Source organism: Papaver somniferum, chromosome 8 (assembly GCF_003573695.1).
Source record: "Papaver somniferum cultivar HN1 chromosome 8, ASM357369v1, whole genome shotgun sequence".
NCBI classification, from domain to species: Eukaryota; Viridiplantae; Streptophyta; class Magnoliopsida; order Ranunculales; family Papaveraceae; genus Papaver; species Papaver somniferum.
The window spans coordinates 60,253,693-60,262,970 of NC_039365.1; the positions used below are offsets into that span (position 1 = coordinate 60,253,693).

The 9,278-nt window shown below is 37.6% G+C and overlaps 1 pseudogene; it reads right to left on the reverse strand.

Moving 5' to 3' along the window:
- Positions 1 to 574: 574 nt before the first annotated feature.
- Positions 575 to 9,004, reverse strand: LOC113305590 (annotated as a pseudogene).
- Positions 9,005 to 9,278: the final 274 nt, after the last annotated feature.

Sequence of the window (9,278 nt, forward strand, 5' to 3'; positions counted from 1 at the left end):
ACAAACCTTTGGAGAAGAGAGTATACCATAATCTAGAGTATGTTTGATGTATCTTAGTATTCTCTTTGATGCAACTAAGTGAATATCAGTTGGATCTTGCATATGTAAGCAAACTTGATTCACTGCAAAACCAATTTCAGGTCTTGTCCATGTGAGATATTGTAATAAACCAATTTCAGGTCTTGTCCATGTGAGATATTGTAATGCTCCCACTAATAATCTGTAGTCACTAGGATCAGACATAAACTCTTCCAATTAATGGTCACAGTAGAATATCTTTGACTGTTAGAAGACTCATAACGTTTATAGATTTGGTTCCAGTGAGCAGATCGATTTTCTGCTCAAATGGTTGCACATCCTTACTTTAACAATCTATATCCTAAAATGTAATAACGCCACCACGTTCAACCGATCAAAAAAATAAAATTAAAAATGACGCCACATTCAAGACCGAAACCAGAAACTAATAACAATTAAGTTTCAAAATCTATAACTCAGCAAAAAAAAAAAAAAAAGTTGCACAACTACGTACTCCCACCACAAAGAAACATACATGGATCAGAAGCATTGTGCGTTAGTCATTATCCATAGACATTTTTTGATACTTACAAACTATCTTACGGATTAGTGGAACCAGTCCAACAAGAGCTATTTGAAGATGTTGAAAAGTGTTCAAACAAATACTTAGTTTGCCAGTTTTACTGTTATTGAAGTTAGCATAAGCAACCAAGTTCGAACTCCGACCTAAAGGGATTTGGGTTTGTACGCTGCCCGCAATTCCGGGCTCGCCATTACAACTGATGAAAGAGCTTCCAAATGTTGAAAAAGAACGAGCCAGAGGATTATTCCTGTCTCTCAAGTTCGCCTCTAAGCTGCCGACATATACAATATGTTGGAAAACGATTAATAAAAATTTATTTTCAATGGTTTTAATAAAAATAATAATTTATTGTTTTCTTTTGTGAATGAAAAACTTATTAGTCCCACGTTGTGGAGTTTCCACTTCTTAAATTGTTTTATTCCATTATATAAAGAAATTCACTACTTTTGTAAAAATCTATGGGAAAAGGGTTGCTCTATATTTTAGAGGGACCCCTAAGGGAAAATATTTTATAGCGTTTCTTTAGAGTTCGCGATTTTCCTTAACGGTTTTTTCGGAGTTGCCAAGCTCAAGTTGAGCATCTACTACATATACTAGTAGTAGGTGTAGTAGGGTGTTTTATCCTGGAGATATCCGTCCTGTGAGGGCTATAGCATCACTCTTGAGTGTAGCCGGACGCTAATGTCTTAAGGGCAACGTGTTGAACACGTGACTCACTCTGTTTTTCCAAAGTTTTGCCTTGTTGCTGTTGTGGAGATATGAGAAGCTCGTTCGTTTCGTCAATCGATCAATTCCATTATAAAGGAGATAAGTATAAATAACTTTTGCTTATTTGATTTTTTCTTTATTTTAATTATTACACCCAACAATCTTAAGACATTATAATTTGTAATAATCGAAAATGGTTGGTTGGTTTGTGAATCATGGATGTTAATTGTGGAGTGAAAAACAAAAACAATTTTTTGGTAAGCTGTAGAGTTTCGAGATTATCTCTTATCCTAGAAGGAATTTCGATGAACCATTTTGACACAACTTAGTAGACATCCTGATAGTTACCCACGTAAAATTTCAGAATTTTTGGAGTTGTAAAAGTATTTTTTTGATATTTTACAAAACAGACAAATGTTCCTGAAAATTCTGACGGGCAAACTTTTGTTGTTAACTAAAGTATTTTTTATGGGGTAATCATGAGTTTTTTGATATGGTGGTTTAAACGAAGTTTGTAAATCTAGATATTATCTTCAAAACTCATATTTTATCTTCGGTTTCGGAACTAAGGTTTGTGAGATGTGGTGTATTAGGTGATTGGGAAATTACCGAGTCCGTGGTTAGAGTATAAACGAAGATTGTGACATGAAATTGAAAAGGAACATGGATACCAGGCGCATGTGGATAAACACAAGTCTTCCAAAGCTGACAAAGGAGGGAATATCAAACACAACTCTAACTGTAGTCTTCATAAGAAAGGTATGTTTCGTAAAACTGAATCCAGCGTTACTTTAATTAAGGGTGATTGTTATGTTTGTAAAATTCCGGGCCATACGGTAGTAAAGTGTAGACAACATAAAACCTTAATAAGTAGAGAGTTAATGCTAATTTAGTTGAAACAAATTAGAACAAGTTCATTGACATGATGTCGGAAGTTATTTTAACAACCAATGTGAGAGACCAGAAGGTGGACTCTGGAGCCACCAATAATGTTTGTTGAAACAGAGACATGTTCACCTCCTATCAGAGGATAGGGGATGTCGAGAAACTCTTTTTGAGTAACTCATCTGCAATAGAGGTTGCATAAAAGGAAAAGGTCGAGCAGAAGCTCATATCTGTAATACTCTCACATTGAATGAAGTTTTCATGTTCCAAGCATATGCAAGAATCTTGTATCTTGTTCTATTGTAGATGGAAAAATATTTAAGATCTTAATTTTTTCTGGAAAACTTGTTGTAACAAGGAAGTTATTTTTTAAGCAAGAGTTATAGGACTTTGGGTCTATATAAGCTTAACGAAAAAAACTGATGATGTGAACATAGTTGATTCTTGTGCTTTCTTTATGTGATTGATTGTTTTATGTGGTAAGCTTGTAACCGTAAACTTATAAGTCAATGCTTAACTGGATAACATAACCTGCGTACCCAAATTTAGTTTGGACTTTGAACATAAAAGTGAAACCTGTGAAGAATCAAATTTGCTTTAAAACTTTTTAGCACAAATGTTCAGAGTAATTCTAAGCCTTTAGAATTAATTCAGTTAGGACTAGATGACATGAGTTCAACCTAAAATCACTGTGGTAAAAGATGGTTTATAACTTCCGTAGATGATTGTACGAGGTATTGTCTTGTATACTTGCTTAGGGATAAGGATGATGCCTTAGAAGCCTTAAGATGTATAAACTTGAAGTTCAAAACCAATTAGAAGCCTTGAACATAACAACTGTATCCTTAAGAACATGATAATTGTCATGTTGATTAGTTCAGAATTACCTGCGGCCTTGTTGGGGGAGGCAGTCATGTTAACTAGTATATCCTGAATAGAGTACCCTTAAGGATCAGATAAAACTCCATATGATTTGTGGATAGGTAGATGACCTTCTTATGAATGCATCGAAGTGTGGGGGTGTTTGACTAAGTTTGCCACTCGTCTTCCTAAAAGAAGTAGATAGAAACCAAAAATGTTGATTGTGTCTTCATATAAGGTATGTTGAGTATATTTCTACATATAGATTTTTGGTTGTGTGTTCTGATTTTTCAGACTTTGGTGTGATTTTTTATGACTTTGGTGTGATTACTATTACATAATCTAGGGATGTTGAGTTCTTTGAAGATGTTTATTCTTAAACCTGTACCTCATTAGAGATGTGTTGTTGATCCCTAGATTTATTTTCAAATAGTCAGAACTTATCTTAAAGGAAGATGAAGTTACGGTTGAGCCTAAGAGAAGTAAAAAAAAAAAATTAGACTTGAGACTTCTTATGAAGCCGACTTCATAACATGACTAGCTTAGTCTAATCCCCGTACTTGTAAAGAATCCTTGATATCTACTAAAACCCCATTCTGGTAAGAAGCTTCATTTAGTGAAATGGACTCAGTCCGTCGGAACCTGACTTGGGAGCTTGCTAGTTTACCTCCAGGGAGTAAGACCATGAAATGTAAATGAATCTTTAAGAGGAAACGTTAGGTAGATGAAACTGTAGAAAAATTATTATGCTAAGTTGGTAGCTAAAGGATATAAACTAAAAGAAAGTGTAGATTTTCTTGATTCTTATTCACTTGTGACGAGAATTACTTCTCTTGAGATGCTAATTGATATTGCTTCCATTAACAACTTGGAGATACATCAGATGGATGTTAAGACAGCTTTTCTAAAACTGTGAATTGGATAAAGAAATTTACATAGACCAACCTGAGGACTTTGTAGTGAAAGATTATGAAGACAAAGTTTGTAAGTTGAATAAATATTTGTACGGTTCCAAATAAGCACGTAAACAGTGACATGGAAAATTTGATCATGTAATAATGTGTAGTGGATTTAAGTTAATTAATCTGACAAGTATATTTACAAGTAACTTGTTAAGAATACCTGTGTGATTGTATGCTTGTATGTTGATGATATGCTTATACTTGATACAAACTTAGATGTGATTAATTCCACTAAAAAAAAAACATCGCTGAATGAGAACGTTGACTTGAAAGACTTAGGCCCTGTTGATGTAATCTTAGGGATGAGGATTAGAAGATAATATAGCATTTATAGTCTTAGTCGTTCTCATTATGTTGAATTTTGTGCTTAAGAGATACAATCAGTGTGATTGTAAGCCTGCTTGTACTCTGTACGATTATTCTTGTAGACTCAAGAAAATTAAGGATAGTGGAGTATCTTAACTTGAATACTCAAGAGTTATAGGATTTCTGATGAATTTAATGAACTGTAAGTGTACAGACATTGCCTATAGTGTGAGTAAGTTAAGTAGATATACTTGTTTTCCAGAGCAAGAGCATTGGGATGCACTTAGTAGAGTATTACGGTACCTAAAATACTCTATTACATTTTGTTTGGTTTATGAAAGGTATCTTGCTGTCCTTGAGAGACTTTGTGATGCAAACTGGATAGTTGACTCAGAGGAGTCTTAAGTCTACGAGTGGATATGTTTTCACTCTAGCAGGAAGGTTTGTTTTGGAAGATTTCCAAACATACATATATTGCTCAATTCATTATGGAATCTGAGAGTATTGCGATAGATAAAGCACGAGAGGGGGATGAGTGCCTAAGATGGTTTTTAGAAGACATTCCTCTCTGGCATAGGCATGTGCCAGCTATATCTATATACTGTGTTAGCCAAGCTATAATAGCTAAAGCTAAAAATAACTAATCTCAATTGGCGTTATTTCCATTGATTGGATAAAGTCCAAGGAGAATATCGCGCAACCTTTGACGAAAGGTTCATCCAAAGAGATTGTTAGAAACACATCGAAGGGGATGGGGCTTAAGCTCATAAATTAAACTTGCCATGAAGGATACTCAACCTTGATGATTGGAGATCCCAAGATCAAGGTTTCGAATGAGACAACTAATTTGTGGTGGGTAAAGGTAAACACTATCAGAGACTTTCATTCTTTGTCCCTTCCCTATGGTGTAGACGTGATAGTGTGACTGCATGTGAAGGATGACTTTTAAGAAGTCTTAATGAGTTATATAGTTTCAATTTAAGATTGAAGTGGGGTGTAGCAGTAACACTCTTTATGGAAACTCACCTATCTGAATGAGGAAGTGGGCCGCTTCCTATGAGAATATGAGCTTTGATTCTCTAGAGCATTCTGAGAAACAGGATATGTCCAGGGCCAAATTGGACAAAACGGCATGAGCTTGGCAGCACCCTTGGAGATATCATCCGTGGTTGTTATCGCGATTTACATCAAATGCTAGCAGTTCAAGACATAGTTCATTGTCTCTAGCAAGTAATTCCGGTAATATCTCACTAAGAAAAGGTTCAAGACCTCATGGACACCTCTGCCTAAAATGGTATTTCCTGCGCTTTTTATGTGATTTTCGTTTTGATGGTTTTGGTATTACTGGAACTTAGGACCTAAGGGTCACTAAGGGTTCACTAGTTCATGCTTTTTCACTTTGGTGAAAGGAACCTTTAGTCTCACTTGTGAGGAGCTAAAGATGAAAGCTCTCTATACTATATGATTTTTGCGATCCATAGTATGACCCTGGGGTCAACACACTATTGTGTATGGGAGATGGCGTTGGAATGTCTAGTATGACTTTAACATGCACGATCTGTCTGTCTTTTCACTCAGTTCGGTTCGTGAGATTGGGTTGTTGATTTACCAAGATCTATCTGTGTTTTTTTGTTTTATTGAGTTTTCATTCATGTGGGGGATTGTTGGAAAACGATTAATAAAAATTTATTTTTAATGGTTTTAACAAAAATAATAATTTATTGTTTTCTTTTGTGAATGAAAAACTTATTAGTCCCACGTTGTGGAGTTTCCACTTCTTAAATTGTTTTATTCCATTATATAAAGAAATTCACTACTTTTGTAAAATCTGTGGGAAAGGGGTTGCTCTATATTTTAGAGGGACCCCTAAGGAAAAATATTTTATAGCGTTTCTTTAGAGTTCGCGATTTTCCTTAACGGTTTTTTCGGAGTTGCCAAGCTCAAGTTGAGCATCTACTACATATACTAGTAGTAGGTGTAGTAGGGTGTTTTATCCTGGAGATATCCGTCCTGTGAGGGATATAGCATCACTCTTGAGTGTAGCCGGGCGCTAATGTCTTAAGGGCAACATGTTGAACACGTGATTCACTCTGTTTTTCCAAAGTTTTGCCTTATTGCTGTTGTGGAGATATGAGAAGCTCGTTCGTTTCGTCAATCGATCAATTCCATTATAAAGGAGATAAGTATCAATAACTTTTGCTTATTTGATTTTTTCTTTATTTTAATTATTGCACCCAACACAATATCACCACGACCAGTCACTGCACCACCCGTCATAACCAATCGGAGACTTCTGTTAATAATCAGTTGATCTTCTACCTTCACTCCAGTAGCTAAGGCGTCATCTAAACGAGTAAGCAAAAGACCCACAATTGTCTTATTGTGTCTGAAATTGTGAATCCTGTATCGCTGCGGAGAGTATATACCATTTCCTTTTCAATATCATACCCGATGCTTTTTGCAATAGGCTGCATATCAATAGACTCAAAACTAAGAGTAGTCACTCTCCCTTCCCCATGCTTAATTGAACCAGCCACATCCATCTCGATTTTGGCCTGTTTCCTATCCTTCCTAACCTTCGCACTGAAAGACAAGGGTGTCTTTTTCTTGATGGCAAACAACCTTTCCACATATATAGCATCATGACCAGCATGGAAATCACCACAATTATTATCTGGTTCAGGGACAGGCCTCACGAGCCATTGGTTAGTCGAACCATCATCGCCTTCTTCCTTTATGTTACTCCCATAGAATCTGTCGGCTACATCGTCAGACGATGCCTCCGTTTTCTTCATTAACTTCATCAGATTTTTCTCATCCTTCAACTGCTTTTTCATGAAAAGCTTCTCCCTGTATTCTAGCTCATCAAAATAGGCATTTTTCTGCATTTGCTTAGCTTGGAAATCTGGGCCCTCGTTAAAGCATCAAATGGAGGCAACTCATCATAATTCGCTTCATCATCTGAATCAGATGACTCATCCATACTATCTACATCATTGAACTGCTCATCTGGGAATGTTACTTGTGCTCTTGATTGCATAAGAGATGGCAAAAGGACTTTTAACAAAATCAAACTATTAGCAAGAGGTTTTTCAGGTGGACTTGTTTGCAATTTTAGAATTGTGTCAGCTTCTGTAAGAATCTTGTACGCAAAAGTGAGCAACAACAAATGAGGTTTCCAAGCCAGGCCATTTGGCAAGATTCTCTGCACAAGCTCATCTGTTCGGCTTGCATTATGATTCTCCACTAGTAAAACAGGGTTCATGAGAATCGTATCATTGGCAGCTTCACCGATAGCTCGCTGGACTACATAAGAGCGCTGAGCGACAAACAACTCATAACTTAAGGCAGTCCTACTATCGCCTTCAAGTGGAGCACAGGCAGCATGTGTTAGGACCACAATCGCATTAGACCAAATTGAAGGTCCAAGAATTTTGGTGACTGTTCTCAGCAGGAGCATATCACCAAAATCTCGGCTTTGCATGTCTAACCTATCGAGGTACAGTACGATGTCTGGTGGGTTCTTTTTGATAAATCGTTTAACAGAATAGAGGATTTTCTCGTTCTGCCGCTGATCTAACCCGCATGCTAGAAGGCCAGGTGTATCAATCAGCCGCACCTTTATCCCTTGAACTGTTCCCACCACATCTTGGACCATCTTCGTACCTGTTTCAAACGCGTTTGTGCTAGACTTAACTTCATCAAATATTGAATTAATAGTTGCACTTTTACCTACCCCGGATTTCCCTAGAACCATTATTGAGCAAGAAAGGTCGAGAGGTTTCCCAGATGCTTCGACCTGCTCAGCCATGGCACTTGCGCGGTCGAAGCTAAATGCAGCAACACGGCTTTGGTTTCTCCCTTGGCGCTGCTCAGCTAATCCAAGCTTGTATAACACCTCAGCAACAACAAGATTTTGAGAAGTCTCCCCAAGCCTATGAGCAAGTCGCAAGAATTTCATCCCAAGCATCTGGAGAGTTGCACGTTTTTCATCATTTCCTTCTGCCACATCATTCCCAGCGTGTTCGACAAGCATTGTTTGCCTCGGTGGTTCAGTTCCTTGCACTAGAGACTGATGTGATGCACGAGCAGGTTCCAACAATGGAGATACATTTCCAAGGCCAACATGACTAGTAGGAGAAGTAAGATTAGCAGATCGAGGAGGTGGAACGGGGTGGGCTGCAGACTCACTTCCCCTCTCCTTAACCTCGCTGGACTCCTTAATTTTGGGGTTTTCTTTCTTGTCGTGCTCCCTTTCTGTCTCATGCTTTTCAGGATCTTTCACCAAAAGTGTAGTTCTCATCTCCATTGCAGCCACACTGAACTCGCGCAAGACTTTATCGCTTATGTCTTGTTTCTCTGCTGGCTCATCTTTTGAACCCTGCTCTTCCAAAATTTCAACGACGCTTTGAATTTCAGACTCCTCTACAGCCATACTTTGCTCGCCTAACTCTTCAACTTGTTGTTTTGCTTGCTCGTCTTTAGAACTGAGCTTTTGGATACTTTTAACCACACTTAGAATTTTTGTCTCCTTTCCGGACATAGTTGAAACACCCCCCCTGTATACAGGGCAATGTATCCACACAATTACACAAAGAAACCTAGTCTCTTGCTCGCAAACAACTCTCTCTTTCTCTCTCTGGCCCTGGGTCTCAGAAGTAATGTAGTCAATTTCGGACATCTCCGCCGGAATTCCAGAGGAATTTTCGTTTTCAGACCAACATAAAAAGAAACACAACTTTCCGCCGAGACGGAAAGTACCCGGAAACGAACCGGAATTCTGTCCGAGATGAGGCGGAAACGAACCGGAATTCCGGCTGAGACAGGGATAACTCGAATCTTGTTATTAATGTTAACTTTGTACCAAGTCATGTAGAACCCGAATTCTAAAGCGAAATACTATAGATATGAGCTTGTTACCTATACATCCAAACATAAATCCCACTGTTCATAAT